A 24,245-nucleotide genomic window follows, 5' to 3' on the forward strand; every position below is an offset into this window, starting at 1 on the left:
CTGCTGCTCCACTTCCCAGTTGTCAGCTTTCAGGTAGCTGTTGCTGAACAATTCATTTCTGTCTGCTTAATTGCAGTTTTCTCTGTCTCTCTCTCTCTCTCTCTCTCTCTGACTGTCTCTCACGTCCTTCTCAGGGTGCAATGAAAGTATTGCATGCGTGGACATGGAGTACAGCATACTTTTGTAGGTATCTGCATATGCCCATGTGATGGCCTCTGCACCAATTGTTAGCCAGCATTTGCTAATTGCATGCAGCCAGTTGTGTACTGATTGCAGTTCTCACTGTGATTTCAGAACAGTGCTATAAAAAGGTGTGTGAGATAGGCGTAGCCCTTTCAGATGTTAAGGGCAGGGACCATGCTGTTATGCTGTGGACAATGTTCTGTGAGTGTAAAGGTTGGAATCTCTCTCATATTTCCAGGTGTGTTGTGGATTAACATTACTCCATTCATTTCTCCAGTTTCCTGTACTAACTGTGTATGTACACTGACAACTACAACTACTACTATTGTTAATGTGTGTGTGTGTGTGTGTGCTTTCCTTTCACATTTGCTTGCACTCTGTTGCTAAGTCTTCAATAGTTGCCCTTTACAGTCACTACTTCTATGCCCGCTAGGTGTATTGACTGTAGTGTGCTGCTGTAGCTTTCCTATTTTCCATGTACATTCACACCTTGGAATGCTTGCTATATCTGCTAGGGTGTTACAGCATGCAGTGTGGTCTGGCCATGGTGTGGGCCTTGACATCTATTAGGGTATTTGAGTATGTTGCTAAGCAGGCCCCAGAGACCTTCAGGTTTATCAGTTATGTGCCTCATGGAATGGTACATATCAGTGGGGTACACCCATTAAAATGTCTGGTATGCTGCAGTTGTGACTGTGGGTTAGCATGATCATATGTATTACTACACTTTTTCTGCCATGCGAGTGGTGAATACTTTCCGGACTCCATAGTTACCATTGCATGTGTTACACCTTTCTGCCTACTGTTTGTACATTTCACATGGGGTCTGTGGGGCATCCATGTAAGACATTCACTGTTGCTATGTCTAGGTTCTTAACTATTCAAATATGGTGGTGTTGGACCCGTCATGTGTACAGATATTTGCAGGCTGTCCACATTTCTGCCTCATAATTTGGTCAATATCTCATGAACACCTTTATCTGGCAAGTCAGTCTGGGCTCAAGTCAGAATATGGTGACAAACATTCAAGTTCCAGACTGCATACCCTTCCAAACATCCCACAAGGTGTAGACCCTGTTACTTTCTGAACTGTCTGCGTTTGTTGTAACTTTATTTGTAATGTGTCCCTGGTTTTGGGCCTTTGCTCCACATATTTTATTACTTGGTCCGGATGTGTTCCTGTAAGAGGTTGTGGGGTATGGGCAGTGCTTATCCTGCTGTGAGTATGTGTGTGTCTTGCAAGGTGCTATGGTGACATTATTACCTACTAGCTTCCAACTAGCATGACTGTTTCTGTTCACACACTACTATTATGGAAATCCACCAGTTTTGTTTGTGATTCTAAATGTCATGCTTTGTGTACTACACATCTATATTCCCTTTACATTCATTCCTACTGTTAAATGATATATTTACTTTAGCACAGTGTTTCTATATAAGAGTCATGGCTTATTGGTAAGTCATACAGGCTATAGTTGCCAAGGCCCTGGGTTCGGGACTCACAGTGGGATTTTATTTTTCATTTGAACTGAGTACAAGACCTGTCAATCAAAGTGCCTAAGGCACTTTTAACCAGTTGTAACCGGGTTAGCGCTGGTTTGCGTGGAGCTCACGCATGCGCACTGGCGGTTAGCTCCGCGCACACAAGCACACACCCGCTTACAACCACTTAAACGTGCTTACTCTTGCGCACACCCGCGCTATGTTCCTTGAAAGAAAAGAAAATGGGGAGACAGGAAAGTGGTGAAAAAGGGGTCACAAAGAGGGTAAGACAGTAGGGAAACAAGCTTGGGATGTGCAGGAGGGATGTAGGTAAGGCCCATAGCTGCCCATTTCTTCAGCAGCAACAGCTGTGCATATGTATGTAATTTGGTGTGACATTTGAAACCTTCCACCCCTGAGAGAGGTGTCAGGACAACAATAATACTTGTTGTACAGCCAATTGAATTGATAGGTTCCATGTCCAGTAGACGTGTGCGGAATGGGCAGCTATGTATGGGGCGTAATTTTTTAGTGGGTACAGAGTGCCCTTTTTTTTTTTTCAGGTGAGAGTGGTATGTCAGGTGAAGGTAGTCGGTACAGCTGGGGAGGTAGGTTGGGTAGGTTAACAGACAAGACAAACAAGACGCATACAGGGGCGGTGTATGACACAAGTGGGAGGGTTACACAATTGACGGGGACTGAGGTTTGGATATCCAGAGCCCATGAGCCCACAGATGGCAACAGTGGAACTGATATCCCCACCCATAGGCAGTTGCCACTGTTCCTTCACTGCCCAGGATGGGGCTGTGCTGGGGGCTGTGTAGGCTGGGCAACGGGCATGCCCGTTAGTTGCGCCACCTGTGCCTCGAGCTGGCGTAGGGGCTCGAGGACAGAGTCCTGAATCTCCCTACGCACCACAGTCCGGATGTTACGGAGGGTGAGTGGTGGATCTCCTCCGGCCACACTTGCAGAGGGGGGGAGCCCCATCCCCTGCAGCGCTTCCACCCGCAGGTGGCACAGGGACACCGGAGGAGGGTCCGGACTCGGCACTAGTGCCAGGTGCACTCGCCAGCTGAGGTGGGAGAGGTGGGTCCGCTGGAACCCGCCTTCCCTGTCGTTCTATGTTTTGCATTATGTCATGACAGTTTGGGTTAGTGACATTTAATACCATTCACAATTAGTTGTAACAGCATGCATTAGTATTCCCATTAACCAAACACCCAGATATTCACACCATTGAACAGCGTGCATAACACATGCATAATTTGAACAGTAATACACAGTCCAACAACATGCAGGGTTGATTGATGGCAACAGGCCATCAGGTGTGGATGTATGAACAGGGCAGATGCATCAACAGACATGCAAATATATATGACCCAACAGGACAGACGTCCAGGGGTGGTAATTGTGATTGCACATACCATTTTCACGTGGAATGGGTTATAGGTGGTTAGAGGGTGGGGTAAATAAAGTAGTATTAACACCTTCGAATACAAATACATATGCTGTACATTTCTAATAGCTACAGTTATATACACACTACTGTTCTAACTACAGTGTCCTATATGTTAACTACTTAACCTTGCAGATGGAACTGTTACTGCAACATCAATCTACATTTTAATGCTGTTCATACACATTCATATCGAGCTTTGTTCAGATACATCATCCTGTTACCTGTGCTTGATATACTTGTGGACAAGTGTGGATGTTTGGTATATCAGACAATCATCCTATCTGCGTATTTCAGACTGGGAGAAACATATCCAGATGTTGGTGTACACATTCCACATGCAGCAACACTTTGAACAGATTGTGCTGTTTGGTTCTGAGTCTCACATGCATTTAATTCTGTCCTAACTGCAGTATGGTTTATTCAGGGGTTATAACTACTGTATTGCTGTATTCCTGACACTTTCTCACACTCTCTCACTTGCTTTCATGTTACTATTCAGACTGGTACTTCTAGGCTTTATTGACATGTTTTAACAACAGTTATTACAGTTCTTTCCAGCAGTCTCACTTCTGTCATGTTTCAGTATTTCCACAGGGATATATTTCACACATGTGATTTCATCCTCTTCTGCAGCTATACTTTACATGCTGCTGCAGGTTGTGTACTATTTTCCTACAGGCAGGGCAGTTTTACTCGAAAATATATGTTGGACAGTGTCATGTTTAGTTTACACTTACAGGCTGGGAACTGTTGTAATTAGGCAATACTTGCATACTCTTTCACACTGTTACTTGCAGATTTAATTCCTTCCTGGCTACACTGCACTCTTTTGCTGACTGTCATACATTTATATATCTTTACAGTTACTAGTAGTGGATTACTGACCTGCCTGGTGGCGCAACCGCACCAGCCTATCGGCATAGGCTCTGCGGTTCGCAGAACGGACACCTGCAGCTGTAATATAAATGAAGTAATATTGGAATACACATCTCCATAATTACAGGTAGTTTAACTTTCTACATACATAATTAATTGTTACTTACTCAGTGGTGGGGTGTTGGGTGATTGCCGGGCCTCCTGGATCCAAAGGTTCAGTTGGTCCTGCTTGCATCTCTTCAGGTCCGCATGGTGGTGATAGACCTGCTCACCTGTCCTTGGAATTCCTGCGGCACTGGTGAGTTCATGAGCCAACTGGTCCCACGCCTCAGCCCTGTACGCTCCCCAGAGGACCTGGCCCTGCATGAGTTGGGCCTCATGGTTGTGGACTAGGAGCCAGGCCATGTACCTGGACTCCTCAACACCCCACCTCTGCACTCGAAAGCGACTACCCTCACCTACACCTGACATTCTGCCTGCAGGTCTGTTCTACAATCGTTTATGCTGTGTATTCCCGCCTATGGGGCTTATATAGTCCGTTTTTCCTGCACATATCTGTGATTGGCCAGTTTGGAATTGTATCAACTTCAGTAAACCTGCATTGTCATGCTGTAGTTTGTATTCATTCCTATATATGAGCTAATATTGCATTTCTAGTTACTGCTGTCATGGCTTAGTGGTTCTGTACCTTGACTATGGTGTATAGTATCCTGGGTTCGAACCTGGCCACTCCTTTTTATTTTTCATGACTGTCTAGACATGTTGAGGGGTGTGTCTGTGTAAAGGCATTTTGGATATGGCTTGCTCACCGTTGCCCGTCGGTTAGCTCGTTTGCGCGGTGCGCAACTCCGCGCAAACGGGGTACGCTGGTTTAAGCCTCATTTGGCTATCGGCACGCATATTCCGCTCAGCTCAGTTAGGAGCACATATATTTAGCATGGTAAACCACTGCTCAGCTACGGGCACTCAGTTTGCACCAGTTGGACCAATGCTTATCTACGGGCACATACACTCACTCTGTTGTACTGTAGCTCAGCTATGGGCACATCTGGCAGTTTATATTCATTTCTTAGCTCACATTTATTCAATATAAATGGGATATTTCATTGTATTTTACATATATTCTGATTTTATGTGTACATATGTGTCAGGGACTTGTTTCCTGCTTATTTTGCAAAAAAAAAAAAAATTGTGTTGTGGGGGCTCGAACCATGAATGCCTGCTCTGCAGCCGGCATCTCTACCGCTATGCTATTGCTTCCTGGCTTATTTTGCATATTTAGTTCTTATATGCTTTCCCATTGACTGCTAACTGTAGCTGCGCTACGGCACGCCAGCAAAACGAAAGCACTCACAGTTAAACATCTTTACAATTTAAAAAAAATATGACATGTTCATTTATATTTCTTTTATATGTTTATGGTCTGTAGGGGCATGTGTTGTGTTGTGTTTATTCACATTTCTGTGGACTCTGTTGTGGGTGTCTACTTTGGGCACTTTTAGACTTCTGGGGGCGTGTCCGCTTGCAGGGCTCAGCCTACGGACACGCCCCCTACTGTCTTACACGGACCGTGTTAGACTTAGGTGTGATTCAGCATGCTCTCATGAATATGCAGAGCATGCTGACATCACTCCGTTTAACTGCAGCCTCCGTGTAAGAGTTATAACTCTTACACGGAGGCTTCGTGAATCCTGGGGGATGTCTTGACTGGTCTCTGTGGAGTATCCATCTGGAAAAGGTATCTACTTAAAGATTAATATATTATTTTTTCTAACTTATGACAGTAAGCTGGCTAGGCTTGAAACTTTGGTATATGGAGCTTAGATTTTTTTTTTATCATCTTGTCTGTTTTAATTGCCTTTTATTTTATTCCACCTATGTCTCTACTAGACAAAGGAAGCCAGTAAATGGTTCATCTCCCAGGCCCCTGCATGTAAATGTTTCACTTTCCAAGCCCCTGCTTACACTTATCAAGGGTACCAGAAATTGTCAGAGATTTTGGATGCATCGCTCAGCTGAAAAAGACCCTTGTGGTTGTTAGCCTAGTACAGATCTATGAACCTATGAACCTATTCCCTGTGTGTGTACTTTTTTACATTCATTTTAATTTGTATTTGCTCTATTTTCATTATTATTTTGATAAAATTAATTTATTCAACTTCTGGCACTTGTAGCTGGCACCCATTATTTATATTATAACATATTATGTTATATTATATTATATTATATTATATTATATTATATTATATTATATTATATATATATTGCACTATTTATCTGAAAAGAACATAATCATTATTTATACTGTTGATTAATAAGCATGACTCTTATTTGACTACTAAGCCCCACTACCATTGAAAGCTATTAACTGTTGTGTTTCTATTTGGTTTGATTAAGATCAGCTGATAATTGAGTGTCTCTGGCCTTAATCCAGTATGGTGGCAGTACTACCATGACAGGAAAAAAGGTCGTGGGGAAACTGAAAAATTCTACCAGCATTTCTTGGGAATTGCATGCGTTCGAGCGTGCATGCATGTGTGTGCATGTGTGCGTGCGTGCGTGCATCCGTGTGTGTGTGTGTGTGTGTGTGTGTGTGTGTGTGTGTGTGTGTGTGTGTGTGTGAAAATAAGAATTTGTGGAAATGAGAATTGCTGTGGATAAACCAGTACTGGATGAAAATGGTTGAGAGAGAGAGATAGAGAGACCAGTGAGATTGTACTTGTCCAAAGACTCAGCTATATAAGTGCCCTTTGTGACAGCAGCACATATTCCCTTTAAACTGTAAGGTCTAGGCTGTCTTTTTTGTATGAATTATTGAAATAGACTTGTGTGCACTTTCTTGCTAATACCTCACCCTTGGATGGCAGTAGTGGGATTCAAACCTCGTGCATGTCAACCATCCTGTTACAGTTGCTAGCATCCTGCAATCTGGATGTCACATTTGACAGTGGTGCTATCTCTTCATCACAGTTACCTCACATAAGAAGGAATGCTCACATTTATATTTCTGCACCTCTGAAATATTCAATTTTCATTGCCACTTCCTGACTGATAGAAATTGAGAAATGTGTCATTAATACACATTCTTTAAAACCCAAATGAATTGGTGCATTATTTCTACCACTGAAATTTGTTATCACATAGAAAGGAAAAGAAGCAGAAAAGTGTATTTGATAAAATGCCATAATCAATGCCCTTAATTATTTATGTCATCACTAGAGTAGAGGTGGTCTTAGAGTAGCAGTGCAACTGAAAGTTTATATACCAGAGTTTTGAGACAGACTATATATAACTCTCTTCCTACCTGAACCCTTTCCCTTTTGGTGTCAGAATGCTCTACAGATATAAATGAGGGATCATCCATTTGGCTTTCTTCTTATATTTCCATATTCTAATGAGGCTTGTGGTGTGGGTTTCTTCATGCAATTTATGTTTGCTATCACTATTACATTGCCCTTGTATTACAGTGAAAGTCAAAGCCTGAACTTTCCTGATGCTAATCTTCTTTATTATCAACAAATTTTTGAGCACTATGAATTCTTTTTGAATGTGACTGCCAAACCACAGCTGAACTAGAACATGCAAGTCCACTGATTTGCAGTATATTAATGCTGAAATGGGAATCTTATGATCTCTCATTAATTAGATGTTATCAAGCCATGGATAGCCACGAGTGGATGTGAACATTGACTCTAGATGATTGTCACTGTTGAAGTGACACCCTGACCGTGTGTATAAAAATAGGAAAAATGGGTTTTGGATTGATGGATGCAGTCATGGATCACACAATATTCTGAACTGATCAGAGTGGAAATCCATGTTTAAAATGTATATATATATATATATATATATATATATATATATATATATATATATATATATATATATATATATATATCTTTAAGACAGGGATGCCTTCGGTTTCTGTTACTGTCCCCAGAAGCCATTCATGTAGTCTGGTATCTCATATATGTTGCTCAGTCTAAAAGTAAAGGCTGTTGAAACTGACTGCATGTAGTTTTTGCCCATCTAATTGTTTGTAGATTTCTCAATATCAAGTGTTATCTGGTACTAAAGTTGGGCATCTGGAGCCACCAGAAGTATTTATGCCTTGGGTAATTTGAGAACATAAAATTGTGGATCGAAAAGTTCAGTTTATTCCTGACCATAAGCTGTGCTTTATAGAAGTCTGAAAAGTTACAGTGTGATACATTTTTTGCATAACACAGAGTAGAAAGTCATAAAGGTTTGTAATACGTATGGATTTAAGACAGAGAAAGAAAGAATGCAGCTGTGGTAAGACAGAAATGTTGGCATTAATATGAGCTGAGGAAGACTCTGCTGATATATGCAGAGTTTGTTTCTTATGATAGTTCAAACGCTCACTGAGTCGATTGTTGCTTATCTTGCTAGACAATAAAAAAGCACAGTCAGTAAGGCTGAATAGTTTCATGATCCATTAGAAGAAAGCACAGTCAAGAGGAGCCTTAAGAAGAAGTGGTTGTTCAGCAGACTTTGGAAATAATCAGATTTAACATTAACTAAGGTACTTAATGTGTGCAGTGTGAGTGAAATTATCTCATGACAGTTAAAGTTCAATGAACTATTTTAAGTATGCAAAGCTGCCTATAAGACAAATTTAAAATGAATGAAAAACAGCAAAACCAAGACTTGTCAGCTTTGCAAAAAATGGTATGAAAAGCATTACATTTAGTTGATAAGTAATTCATCTGATATTTCAAACCATAACAGTTCACAGCACCAAATCAGGTGAAACAGAGAAAAGTTGCAAATGAATACCAAACTTTATTTGATAACGGTTAAGCGCTTTCTTCTCCTTCAAGAGACTTCATCAGAACAAATTTCACTGTAAACCCAACCCTTAAATACCCTTGCTTAATGATGTCACATAATTAGATAATTGCACCTTAAAAACACACTACATAATTTGTGTAAATAAATGGATAAAATTAGTAAATAAGTAAATAAAACTCACTCATGTTATTTATGCCCTATAAGAAACTCCAAACCGTCTAACCCATTATATGTTTTAATTTTAAAATGCATGCAATGTTAACTGCCTCACTGCACAGGGTAAAATAATAGATTTACATTTGGATGCCAGTGAATTGAGATGGTAGTTAAGGTTGGATGCTACCCAATATCCTGGACTAAATGAAGCATTTAAAATTGCATGCATTTTAAAATTAAAACATGTAACAGGTTAGACGGTTTGGAGTTTCTTATAGGGCATAAATAACATGAGATGTTTTAAATGTTTTATAATGTTAGTTAAATATTTGTATGTATATAATATGAGTGAGTTTTATTTACTTATTTACTAATTTTATTCATTTATTTACACAAATTATGTAGTGTGTTTTTAAGGTGCAATTATCTAATTATGTGACATCATTAAGTAAGGGTATTTAAGGGTTGGGTTTACCGTGAAATTTGTTCTGATGAAGTCTCTTGAAGGAGAAGAAAGCGCTTAACCGTTATCAAATAAAGTTTGGTATTCATTTGCAACTTTTCTCTGCCTCACCTGATTTGGTGCTGGGAGCTGTTGTGGTTTGAAGGTTCTGAAGTTTTAATTTGTGGTGGAATTCATCTGATGTAGTTATTGGTATCATGAAATAAATGTCTTGTTTGAACTAGGTATGCAGAACCTGTATAAAAACTCACTTTGCTAAAGTGTATAAAATTAAGTAATTAAATTTTCATCAAAGGGATTTCATTTCATGGAAAATATTATGAAAATAAATTGTCTTTGTGCACAAGTTGTGTTGTGATCCTACAGAGATTAAAACATTGTTCGAGAAAAAATTACAGAAAATACATGATGAGAAAATCTGTTGGGAATTTAGAATGAAAAACTCTGAATTAAAACTTGAAGTATCATATTTAGACTTGACACTGACAAGAGTAGAATGAAATGCCTGCATAAACAATTGAAGCACTGAGTTTGAGAAAGAGTAAACTGGAACTGCTTGTTTATTCTTATCATCATCATCATCATCATCATGTAAAAACTGTTGGATCAGAAAGTGCTTAAGTGTGAATGCAAAGGCAAAGATTCAACTCTGGATAGCTGATATAATTACTGTTCCATCAGTTCTGTGTCATTTGATTTGTTAGAAGCTATTAATTTATTAGCTCTAAACATCAACACCTTATATGCTAGTTAGTTCTTCTTTAAATGACAAGTATGGCTACATTTTGTGTTTTATGGCAGATTTTTTTTGAACAGCCAGAATGGTGAAAATAATTTACAGTGTGAATGACAGTTACTGTGTTGATTTAATTAAAATGTGTAGACATTTGATTGCATTAAAGAGTAAAACAGTTTTATTTACTGGTGTGATTTATCAGGAATTCATATTTGGTAGTTTGCAGTGTTACGAGTACTGGTTGCTCAAAAAAAATTATAGTAGCTTTGAAGAGGAGAATCAAGTATGACCTGAATTGTATGGGACACATAGATGTGATAAGGAAACAGGATGAACTTACTGAATGGGTGAACAGCATGTTTACAACTAAGAAACTAAATACAATGTATGTGTGCTTTTATATGAGTGTTATTCATATCTTTATTGAGTAAGTAATCCAGTCTGTCTGACCCATTTAAATACCCACTGATGCATCTAAGCAAAGATGAATTAAATATAAGTAGGTAGTCTATAGACAAACCAGTCAACTGCCATGTTTCTAAAAGGTGGAATGAAAATGTAATATCTGCTGAAAAGCCCATATATACATGGAGAGAAGATGTGAACTCCACATAGAGAGTGGCCAGAGGTTAGAAAATAATCTTGGACCTTGGGGGTGTGAGGCATAGATCTTTATCACTAAGCCACTAAGATGCCCATGCATTCTTAATAAAGCTACAAAGAAAGAGCACTATCTGCATCATACAAAAATAGGTCATGATATCTACCATTCCAGGAGCAAATGATTTTCCTGTGTTGTTAATCAGGGATGTTGTCAAATTAAATTTATTGAGAAAAAGTTAAAACTGTATTCTTTTAACTGATTACATCAGAGTGGCGCCTCCAGGTGCATCTGCAGTTAACTTCTACTGATGCCTGTAGGTGTCAAATATTGCTTGTTCATATTTGCATCAGTAATTCTAAAACCATGATACAAACAAGGTTTTAAAAGATTTCATATTAAAGCTTTAACAGTGGCAACCTCATCTGCATTAATATTTAACCTCTATCTAGTGCAGGTAAATAAATATTAACTGTTGTTTTATTATATTAATTTACATAGATATAATTTTCACATTTTTCTAAATATCTCAACAACCATATAACACAGACAGAACTCTTAGTCTCTTATAAAAGCTCTCAGTTAGAGTAATAAAATGGTACTAACAATACGTGTAACTTGAGTGGTTGCTGATATATTGTAAATTGTTTTCAAAATGTGTTTACTGTGACTTATAAAATTCAGTTTAAGACGTAGAACCTAAAGAGTACTACCACTACAAAAATAATTTGAGCTGAAGAGTTTATAATTTATACTTCTTCCATAACCCCAATCGTTCCAGAGATATGAACTTTGTTTTAAAATGTGAGGACATAAGTTGATCCTGTCAAAAGTCTTAGGCTCCATCCATTGGAAGTTACAGTACAAACTTCCTGAGCTCCATTGGAGTGAATGAGTTAATGTAACTATATTTTAGAGACTCCATCAGCTATACCATCAGCACCTAAAGAGTTACAGAGAGCAGGTACACAAATCATCAAGGGGCTTAATGGTACATTTAATATGGCAAACATACATGCTGGCATGGAATTGACTGGGTTACTGAAGAGATTAAGGAGAACCATCAATATGAAAAAAGATGAGTGTAAAATCTGAGATCTAGAACTGAGATATGCAGATCATGTTTTAGTCAAATCATATACTTCATTCTGAGGACAAATGGACAAATAGACATTCATAAGACTTGCTGGCATGCACTGAAGTCCATTATAGATATGCAGAATAAGTCATGCATTTACCACTAAGGGAAATATTGAAACAAGATGAAAAAATGGTGCTTGAGAACAAACCAAATAATGAAGTTTAAAATAAAAAAGCAATTAAAGACTGTATTACCTAGAATAAAATATTTTAATCCAGGTAAGTCTCAGCCAAAGTGATCCTGGAATATTTATTTTTCAAGAAGATAAACTAGTTTCTTATGAGTCCAGAGTCATGTGAATATATCCACTTGCTATGTTATGATTATGAAAAGTCACATGAATATATTTATGGGAAATAGTTGAATTAGGCCACAGGACTTTACAGAAAATACTTATAAAGTCTTTATACATGGCCCTCCCCAGACTCCATAGAACAGAGTGATTATAAAATCATCACCTAATTTGCATTGTTTTATAAAGCATTATCCTGACAAATAATGCACATTGCACATATGCTGAGTTATTTCAATTTGCCAGTGCAACAAGAGGTGAAAAACTGGAAGTAAATTATAAAATTTCACAACTGACTGCAAAGAATCTAAAAAAGTTAGCAGGTGTACACAATAACACTAAGGAATTTTAAAGCGTAAAGAAAGCCCTCAAGATGAGTTGGCCATGAATCTCAAGATTCATTAGAAATGATGCAAGAAGTTCAGAGTTCCAATGTGTATAATGCTTAGCATAATAACAGTTTAACAGAATAGAAGAGTTTTAGTCAATTCTAGGAAGACAATCAAATAAAGTTGGAACAGATTTTTTTTCATTTTTAAGACAGTCCCCAGGATTCACGAAGCCTCCGTGTAAGAGTTATAACTCTTACACGGAGGCTGCAGTTAAACGGAGTGATGTCAGCATGCTTTGTATATTCACGAGAGCATGCTGAATCACACCTAAGTCTAACACGGTCCGTGTAAGACAGTAGGGGGCGTGTCCATAGGCCAAGCCCTGCAAGCGGACACGCCCCCAGAAGTGTAAAAGTGCCCAAAGTAAACACCCACAACAGAGTCCACGGAAATGTGAATAAACACAACACAACACATGCCCCCACAGACTATAAACATAAAAGATATATAAATGAACATGTTATATATTTTTTTTTAAATTGTAAAGATGTTTAACCGTGAGTGCGCTCATTTGCGCGGGCGTGCCCGTAGCGCAGCTACAGTTAGCAGTCAGTGGGAAAGCATATAAGAACTAAATATGCAAAATAAGCCAGGAAGCAATAGCTTAGCAGTAGAGATGTTGGCTGAAGAGCAGGCATTCATGGTTCGAGCCCCCACAACACCAATTTTTTTTTTTTCAAAATAAGCAGGAAACAAATCCCTGACAAATATGTACACATAAAACCCCAATATATGTAAAATGTAATGAAATTTCCCATTTATATTGAAGAAATGTGAGGTAACAAAAGAATAAAAAATGCCAGATGTGCCCATAGATGAGCTACAGTTTAACAGGGTGAGTGCATCTGCCCGTAGATGAGCAGTGGTTTAACTGGTGAAAAATGAGTGCCCGTAGCTGAGCAGTAGTTTAACATGCTAAATCTATGTGCCCCTAACTGAGCTGAGTGTAATATGCGTGCCGATAGCCAAATGAGGCATAAACCAGCGTACCGCTTTGCGGAGCTGCACCGCCAAACAAGCTAACCGATGGGCAACGTTGAGCAAGCCGTATCAAAACTGCCTTTACACAGACACACCCCTCAGCATGTCTAGACAGTCATGAAAAATAAAAAGCAGTGGCCAGGTTCGAACCCAGGATACTATACACCATAGTCAAGGTACAGAACCACTAAGCCACGACAGCAGTACCTGTAAATGCAATAATAGCTAATATATAGGAATGAATACAAAGTAGAGCATGACAATGCAGGTTTACTGAAGTTGATACAATTCCAAAATGGCCAATCACAGATATGTGGGAAAACGGACTATATAAGCCCCATAGGCGGAATACACAGCATAAACGATTGTAGAACAGACCTGCAGGCAGAATGTCAGGAGTAGGAGAGGGTAGTCACTTTCGAGCACAGAGGTGGGGTGTTGAGGAGTCCAGGTACATGGCCTGCCTCCTAGTCCACAATCATGAGGCCCAACTCATGCAGGGCCAGGTCCTCTGGGGAGCATACAGGGCTGAGGCGTGGGACCGGTTGGCTCATGATCTCACCAGTGCCACAGGGATTCCAAGGACTGGTAAGCAGGTCTGTCACCAACATGCGGACCTGAAGAGACGCAAGCAGGACCAACTGAACCTTTGGATCCAGGAGGCCCGGCAAACACCCAACGCCCCACTACTGAGTAAGTAACATTTAATTATGTATGTAAAAAATTAAACTAGCTGATATTATGGAGATGTGTATTCCAGTATTACTTCATTTATATTACAGCTGCAGGTGTCCGTTCTGCGAACCGCAGAGCCTATGGCGATAGGCTGGTGCGGTTGCACCACCAGGCAGGTTAGTAATCCACTACCAGTAACTGTAAAGAAATATAAAAGTATGACAGTCAGCAAAAGAGTGCAGTGTAGTCAGTAAGGAATAAAATCTGCAAGTAACAGTGTGAAAGTGTATGCAAGTATTGCTTGATTACAAGAGTTTTCAGCCTGTAAGTTTAACCTAAACATGAAACTGTCCAACATATATTCTGAAATAAAAATGCCCTGCCTGTAAGAAAATAGTACACAACCTGCAGCAGGCTGAAAAGTATAGCTGCAGTAGATGATGAAATCACATGTGTGAAATATATCCCTGTGGAAATACTGAAACATGACAGAAGTGAGACTGCTGGAAAGGATTGTAATAACTACTGTTAAAACATGTCAATAAAGCCTAGAAGTACCATCCTGAATAGTAAAATGAAAGCAAGTGAGAGAGTGTGAGAAAGTGCCATGAATCCAGCAATACAGTAGTAATAACCCCTGAATAAAGTATACTGCAGTCAAGACAGAATGAAATGCATGTGAGATTCAAAACCTAACAGCAAAATCTGTTCAAAGTGTTGCTGCATCTGGAATGTGTATCCCAAAATCAGGATATGTTGCTCTCAGTCTGCAATATGCAGATAGGATGTTTGTCTGATATACCAAACATCCACACTTGTCTACAGCTATATAAAGCAAATGTAGCCCTGATGTAGCTGAACAAAGCTAGATATGAATGTGTATGAAGAACCATAAAATGTATATTGATGTTGCATTAACAGTCCTATCACCATGTTGAAATAGTTATCATATAGGAAACTGTAGTTAGAACAGTAGTGTGTATATAACTGTAGCTATTAGAAATGTACAGCATATGTATTGTTATTCAAGGTGTTAATATTACTTTCTTCACCCCACCCTATAACCACATATAACCCATTCCACGTGAAAATGGTATGTGCAATCACAATTAACACCCCTGGACGTTTGTCCTGTTGGGTCATATATATTTGCATGTCTATTGATGCATCTGCCCTGTTCATACATCCACACCTGATGGCCTGTTGCCATCAATTAACCCTGCATGTTGTTGGACTGTGTATTTCTGTTCAAATTATGCATGTGTTATGCACGCTGTTCAATGGTGTGAATATCTGGGTGTTTGGTTAATGGGAATACTAATGCATGCTGTTACAACTAATTGTGAATGGTATTATATGTCACTAACGCAAATTGTCATGACATAATGCAAAACATAGTACGACAGGGAAGGCGGGTACCAGTGGACCCACCTCTCCCACCTCAGCTGGAGAGTGCACCTGGCACTAGTGCCGAGTCCGGACCCTCCTCCGGTGGCCCTGTGCCACCTGCGGGTGGAAGCGCTGCAGGGGATGGGGCTCGCCCCCCCACTCTGCAAGTGTGGCTGGAGGAGATCCACCACTCACCCTCCGTAGCGTCCGGACTGTGGTGCGTAGGGAGATTCGGAACTCTGTTCTCGAGCCCCTACGCCAGCTCGAGGCACGGGTGGCACAACTAACGGGCATGCCTGTTGCCCCGCCTACACAGCCCCCAGCACAGCCCCGTCTTGGGCAGTGAAGGAACAGTGGCAACTGCCTATGGGTGGGGATATCAGTTCCACTGTTGCCATCTGTGGGCTCATGGGCTCTGGATATCCAAACCTCCGTCCCCATCAATTGTGTAACCCCCCCACACATGTCATACACCGCCCCTGTATGTGTCTTGTTTGTCTTGTCTGTTTACCTACCCAACCTACCTCCCCAGCTGTACCGACTACCTTCACCTGACATACCACTCTCACCTGAAAAAAAAAAAAGGGCACTCTGTACCCACAAAAAAATTACGCCCCATACATAGCTGCCCATTCCGCACACATGTCTACTGGACATGGAACCTATCAATTCCAATTGGCTGTACAACAAGTATTATTGTTGTCCTGACACCTCTCTCAGGGGTGGAAGGTTTCAAATGTCACACCAAATTACATACATATGCACAGCTGTAGCTGATGAAGAAATGGGCAGCTATGGGCCTTACCTACATCCCTCCTGCACATCCCAAGCTTGTTTCCCTACTGTCCTACCCTCTTTGTGACCCCTTTTTCACCACTTTCCTGTCTCCCCATTTTTCTTTTCTTTCAAAGAAAATAGCGTGGGTGTGCGCAAGAGTAAGCACGTTTAAGCAGTTGTAAGCGGGTGTGCATGGAGCTAACCGCCAGTGCGCATGCGTGAGCTCCGCGCAAACCAGCGCTAGCCTGGTTACAACTGCTTAAAAGTGCCTTAGTCACTTTGATTGACAGGTCCTGTACTCAGTTCAAAAGCAAAATAAAATCCCACTGTGAGTCCCGAACCCAGGCAACTGTAGTCTGCATGACTTACCACTAAGCCATGACTCTTATACAAGAGCATTGTGCTAAAGTAAATATATCATGTAATAGTAGGAATGAATGTAAAGGGAATATAGATGTGTAGTACACAAAGCATGACATTTAGAATTACTATCAAAACTAGTGGATTTCCATAATAGTAGTGTGTGAACAGAAACAGCCATGCTAGTTGGAAGCTAGTCGGTAATAATGTCACTATAGCACCTTGCAAGACACACACATACTCACAGCAGGATAAGCACTGCCCATACCCCACAACCTCTTACAGGAACACATCTGGACCAAGTAATAAAATATGTGGAGATAAGGCCCAAAACCAGGGACACATTACAAATAATGTTACAACAAATGCAGACAGTTCAGAAAGTAACAGGGTCTGCACTTTGTGGGAAGTTTGGAAGGGTATGCAGTCTGGAACTTGAATGTTTGTCACCATATTCTGACTTGAGCCCAGAATGACTTGCCAGAAAAAGGTGTGCATGAGATATTGACCAAAATATGAGGCAGACATGTGGACAACCTGCAAATATCTGTACACATGACGGGTCCGACACCACCATATTTGAATAGTTAAGAGCCTAGACATAGCAACAGTGAATGACTTACAGGGATGCCCCACAGACCCCATGTGAAATGTACAAACAGTAGGCAGAAAGGTGTAACACATGCAATGGTAACTATGGAGTCCTGAAAGTATTCACCACTTGCATGGCAGAAAGTGTAGTAATACATATGCTCATGCTAACCCACAGTCACAACTGCAGCATACCAGACATTTTAATGGGTGTACCCCACTGATATGTACCATTCCTTGAGGCACATAACAGATGAACCTGAAAGTCTCTGGGGCCTGCTCAGCAGCATACTCAAATACCCTAATAGATGTCAAGGCCCACACCATGGCCAGACCACACTGCATGCTGTAACAACCTAGCAGATATAGCAAGCATTCCAAGGTGTGAATGTACATGGAAAATAGGAAAGCTACAGCAGCACACTACAGTCAAGACACCTAGCAGGCATACAAGTAGTGACTGTAAAGGGCAACTATTGAAGCCTTAGCAACAAAGTGCAAGCAAAGTGAAAGGAAAGCACACACACACACACACACACATTAACAGTAGTAGTAGTTGTAGGTGTCAGTGTACATACACAGTTAGTACAGGAAACTGGAGAAATGAATGGAGGAATGTTAATCTACAACACACCTGGAAATATGAGAGAGATACCAACCTTTACACTCACAGAACATTGTCCACAGCATAACAGCATGGTCCCTGCCCTTAAAATCTGAAAGGGCTACGCCTATCTCACATACCTTTTTATAGCACTGTTCTGAAATCACAGTGAGAACTGTAATCAGTACACAACTGGCTGCATGCAATTAGCAAATGCTGGCTAACAATTGGTGCAGAGGCCATCACATGGGCATATGCAGATACCTACAAAAGTATGCTGTACTCCATGTCCACACATGCAATACTTTCATTGCACCCTGAGAAGGACGTGAGAGACAGAGAGAGAGAGAGAGAGAGAGACAGAGACAGAGACAGAGAAAGAGACAGAGAAAGAGACAGAGAAAACTGCAATTAAGCAGACAGAAACAAATTGTTCAGCAACAGCTACCTGAAAGCTGACAACTGGGAAGTGGAGCAGCAGGACAGAGAACCAGACAGCAACACAAGCAGCTGTGATAAACACAGGTAATGTAAAGTAATACTACAAAGGTCTACATACTGTGAACCCTCCATATGTGTCATTGGTCTGTATCCATATGTATATGAAGATGTGTAAAGGCCAGGGGACATACAGCAACTATCAGTGAAGGCTGTACATACATTTGTATGTGAGAGCATCTATGTGCACATATCAATGTTGTTTGATTGTAGGTTGTAGTGCCATGTACAAAGTAGGTTTCACAGTTATGTATGTTTAGCAGTATGTTAGTGTGTGTATACAGTATGGTAGACAAATATGTTGATATACCTGTCTAACATATGGATACGTATGTATGTCAACATATGTATGTGTATATATATATATATATATATATATATATATATATATATATATATATATATATATATATATATATGATATGCATATATGTATACATACATAGAGAGAGAGATGTAGGAATACATAGACAGATGTAGATAGAATATTGTACAAACATATCTATGTAATGCACACATACAGATATAGATATATGTAGATACATATACATAGACAGACTGATCTGACTACCTACAGGTATGACTGTATATGGCGACCTGCAACACAGCCTGTCCCACCCCTCTGTCACTCACACCCCTCTGTGCCCCCTCCACATCTATAGCAATATATGTATATCAATATATATATATGTGTATATGTATACGGACATATATATATATATATATATATATATATATATATATATATATATATATATATATATATATATATACATATAGATATATCTATATACATATATATATAGAGAGAGAGAGATGTATAGAACTTCTGAGTGAGGCACATGTGTACAAATGTATTGCAACAGGTGCCTGGCGACAAAGGCATGGAGTGAACACCAGTGTCAAAACCGGAGTACCATACCACATTCCAGATCACCTACACCAGTAACCACCAGATATGTGATTGGCTGCCCACCACTGCATGTGTCAGGGGTGAACAGGGTCATAAATGTGTACAGTAGTGGCTCCAATGATATTCACAGTGGAACACTATCCCTGGAATACCTGCACATGGTATGTGTCAGCGGACATGGTGAGTCAGCTATGGACATGTAGGTCGGTGTACCCCTCCACACCACATAATGGATGCCATGATATGGACCTCACATGACAGCTACAGATATGGAGAAGGACACAGTGACATGTACAACACTGTGACAATGCACTCAAACACATTACCAATGCACAGTGAATGACAACACCACAGAGTACACATATGCTACCCACATAGAGGTTACCACTCCCGGATTTACATATGTAAGTCACACCCATGACAGATGTCCAACAACCATAGCAACACCTCACACCATCCACAACCTAAATGTCTGCTGTGTGTCGTCCGTGCCACTGCAATAGAGTGCACATCTGGAGGTAAGAGTCCCTACCCACAGATAAGACATACCCTGCAATAAACCACACAGAGTTAAGAAGCAAGACTCCCCATGAGTACATGTCACACATACCCCTGCTGAATGTTAGTCAGATAGGTAATATGCCATATGAGTCACCCTGTGTAACTGTGTGACAGCAGCAGGTACCATCACACCACATGTGTCACAATGGTCAGGGTAGCAGAACAGTACGCTGCTGTAGTCCCAGGGGCAATAGCATATTGTATAGTATTGTATTGTAATGTAATGTATTGTGTTGTATTGTATTGGTATGTTGAGGTGCCTCCTTCGTGAAGTGGAACCACTGCTGCTGTGCACCAGTGTACAGGTACATATCCTGTAGTCAGGCTAGTGTTACATAGCACTTCTATATGTGTGTTTAGCTCCTGTCAGAGTTTATGTAGCATGCAACTGGGGATACCATCAGGTCCCATCCATGTTGTGTATTCTGCTGTCCTGCGGGTGTCTCTCACCTGGACATCTGTGATGACAGGGAGGTTACAGTCAGCTGGGAAAACTATGCCTTATTTCAGGGGAGAGGGCGGGGTGACACCTGCACTGAACCTGTCTGCCACAATGTTGTCAATATCTGTGGTGTCAGTGAAATATTTGTTGTTGTGTACTACCTATGGGCATAGAGGATGGCTCCTGACCAGGTTGCTAACATAACTGAAGAAGGCCTTCTGGTTATCTGTAGTGTCACTCTTGATTTCCCTCTCAAAGTTGCCCATGTATTTTGTATGATGGAAAATAGATCCTTACTAGTGCTGCTCAGACATGCGCTCCCTTTATGGAATTATGCTCTGTCTTGCAGTAGCTTCCATCATCTGTAATACAATCTGTCTATGGCTGGGGTCCACCAGACAGGATGCTGTCCCTTTGTGGAGAGTGTCTTGGTCATATATGGGATTGCATGATCCATGCATTCTCGGAGATGTCTGTAGAAAGCAATTGTGTAGGGGTCAGCATTGTGGGTTGTATCTGCCACTGGCCCAGTGGGCTGAAAGGATACCATATCACTGTTACAAAGTGTAAAGTTTGTATCTGTAATGTTATGCACTATAGTCGTTTGTGCTGGTGGTGAAGGTGGGATATGTATATCCAGGGCAATCAGTGTGTGGTCAGCTCACAGTAGTTGACGATGTAGGCCATACAGTACCTAGATACAAACCCCCAGAGTGAGGAGGTGCTCTTGACCTGAATCAGTGTTCTGACTGCTGGGGTTTGGTAGTATGTCGTATGGAGTCTGCCAGGTACTGTTGCACAGTGGCTGGCTGAGCACTGATACCTGGCCATCTACATGTGTATCCACCAATAGACAGACAGATGCTACATATGTGAGATATGTTGTATCATAACAGTCGAGTAGCATGTGTGCCAAATTCTGCTGACATATATTGCTGATACCAGGTTATTTTCTTTCTCAGGTACATTTCCCTCCCGCGGAATCCCACCTACTCCACAGCTGAGGATGAGGAGATACACCAGAGCCTGGTGCGGGATTATGCAATACTCTTTTCCCGCACCAGCCAGAATCAGCAGGAGAGAGCTGCACTGTGGCAAGACCTTGTCCGTCGGGTAAATGACATAGGCACGCATAATAGGACATATGAGCAGGTACGACATCACTGCAGTGATTTAATCAGACATGTCCGTCAGCATGCGTCGGATATCCACAGGCAACAGGTCGCCACAGGTGGTGGGGTGGCTACACATCCCCCACTCACCAGACAGGAGGGACTACTCATGAGTGTAGTGGCTCCAGTCCACCAGCAACAACAACAGCAGCAGACATGCATTATGATGGAGGCTGGAGCCACACAGCAGCAAGACAGTGAACGTGCAGGTAATATGCCATATGTATAGTTGACTGTTGTGTACACTGGTAGTTAATGCATGTGTGAGGTGTGTCCTTGGTTTGTAGCTGTCACCATAGTATTTAATGTGCAAGTGTGATATCCTCAATATTAGCTGCTGACCTGTGAAAGGCGACTGTTGTACTACTGACCTGTATCATACTCAGTAACAGTGGCACAGTTGTGCCCACTGACATTAGTTTTTCACATCTGCAGGACCCTCTGGTATAACAGCAATGCAGCCTATCCATGCTGGTGAGTGTGTATTAACAATTCCTGTAATAGTGTTGATAGTAATAGTACTATTTGGCTCACTTAGTAGTGCTCTTTGTATGCATGTAGGTGTGTCTGTGTCTGTGTGTTGATATCACGCATACTGAGTACTGTACAATTGTGTGAAACTGTGTGCATGTGTGCATGTGTGCATGTGTGCACCTGTGCATGTGTGCATGCGTGCATGTGTGCACCTGTGCATGTGTGCATGTGTGCATGTGTGCATGTGTGCACCTGTGCATGTGTGCATGTGTGCACCTGTGCATGTGTGCACCTGTGCATGTGTGCATGTGTGCATGTGTGCACCTGTGCATGTGTGCATGTGTGCATGTGTGCATGTGTGCACCTGTGCATGTGTGCATGTGTGCATGTGTGCACCTGTGCATGTGTGCATGTGTGCATGTGTGCATGTGTGCACCTGTGCATGTGTGCATGTGTGCATGTGTGCACCTGTGCATGTGTGCATCTGTGCATGTGTGCATCGCTGGTAATGTGTAGACATTGTAAACTGTGTTTCCTGTTTCCCTCCCACAGGTTCTGTTGCTGCTCTGGTGTCATGTAGCAGGGAACCTGAGTCAGGTGCCGTGGGTACTGATAATGATGATATCTGTGTAATGGCACAGGAAGGTATGACAGGGTCCGCCATTGGTCAGCCGATTGACAGTACACAGCTGTCGACCCCATCAATGCGCACAGTTATCCTGCCAATACACCCTTTGTCACTAATGTCCCTAGGTGATGGACAGCATACAGTGGGCATTGACCAGGGTAATGTGGTATCTGTGGCACATGCCTCCCCACACAGCAGCCATGGGCATGGCCCAGAGATGGTACCACACAGACAGATGTCCAGGGGTTCGTGGGAGCATCCATGGGCGTACTGCCCCTGTCAGACGTGCCCACAGAGGTCTTACAACCTCAGCTATGTTTCGGACTGTCATGCAGGCACAGTCACGTATGGAACGGTACACCAGACAGGGTCTGAGGGAGCTGACAGCATGTCGCACAGCCATGACTGACAGTATGCGTGACATTGCGGCTGCCATCCGTGATTTCACCGATGTCATAGACAGACGTTGTGGGGACATATTAGACCGGTTCCACAACTACATGTCCATGAGCCAGGGCGATGGTGGGCGGTTGAGGCGTCCTCGTGGCCGTATGCCAGCAACAGCAGCAGCTGGCAGTCGTCGCGGACGACAACAGGGCCGCGGCCGCCCCCGTAGTGCCAGCAGCAGCCCCAGCAATGCTGGGTCTGTTCTGTCATCAGACCGCCCCAGGAGACCACGTGCACGTGGCTCTGGCCAGGCCCGACAGGGATCTGTGTCCAGTCAACGAACACCTGCTTCTGATGACAGTACCCAGTCTGGGTTGGTACTGGATACGGTCCGTAGCACCCCTGCAAGGCACAGGTACCGTGTCCGTGGCCAGAGACACTGATCTGTATGATCTGGCAGGTACAGTCTGTGGCTGTCCACAAACACCAGTATATGGCAGCCATGAGGTGGAACTGTGTGCATCCATACACACATGCAAATTGACAACACCTAGGGCTACCGCGATACACACACTGCATCAACATTGCCCCACCTTCTACTGCTGTCCCTCACCAACACACATACACATACATGTCAATTGGTGGTATCGGTGGCTGACTCAGGCATACCAAGTTCACACCCTGTGCATATGATGAAACTGTGCCACCTCCTGCAATCTGTAACAACTGTGCAGGTACAGGTTAACATGTTGCTGATGCACAGGGTGACCACATAGATGTGTAGTAATAGTATCATGTTGTTAACAGTACTGTGTGCTGAATTAATTGTGGGTATATCACAGCATGCCTGATGCAGTAAGTGTGTGATTGTCATGTCCTGTTGTCTACACCCATGGTAAGTACCATAGTGTATCATCTGCACATGTTGGCATACTGGTGGTAATGATGTCAACAGAAGGCTACATACATAGGTAGCACAGGGATAGGGTAATGAATGTAGTAATACACAATGATGGACATGTAAATTGCAAGTGGCATGTTGCCCACACTAGACTCTGCAATGCAGATGTTTGAGGATGTTGATATGTGTGCAGTACTACACGACTGGTACAGGACACACAGGAGCACCCTAGCACTGCATGCTCACATCTCATACCATGCTAGACAGCCCTAACACACATAACTAACTGTCACAGG

This window comes from Protopterus annectens, chromosome 9.part0 (assembly GCF_019279795.1).
Source record: "Protopterus annectens isolate FY-2018-M chromosome 9.part0, PAN1.0, whole genome shotgun sequence".
NCBI lineage: Eukaryota > Metazoa > Chordata > Ceratodontiformes > Protopteridae > Protopterus > Protopterus annectens.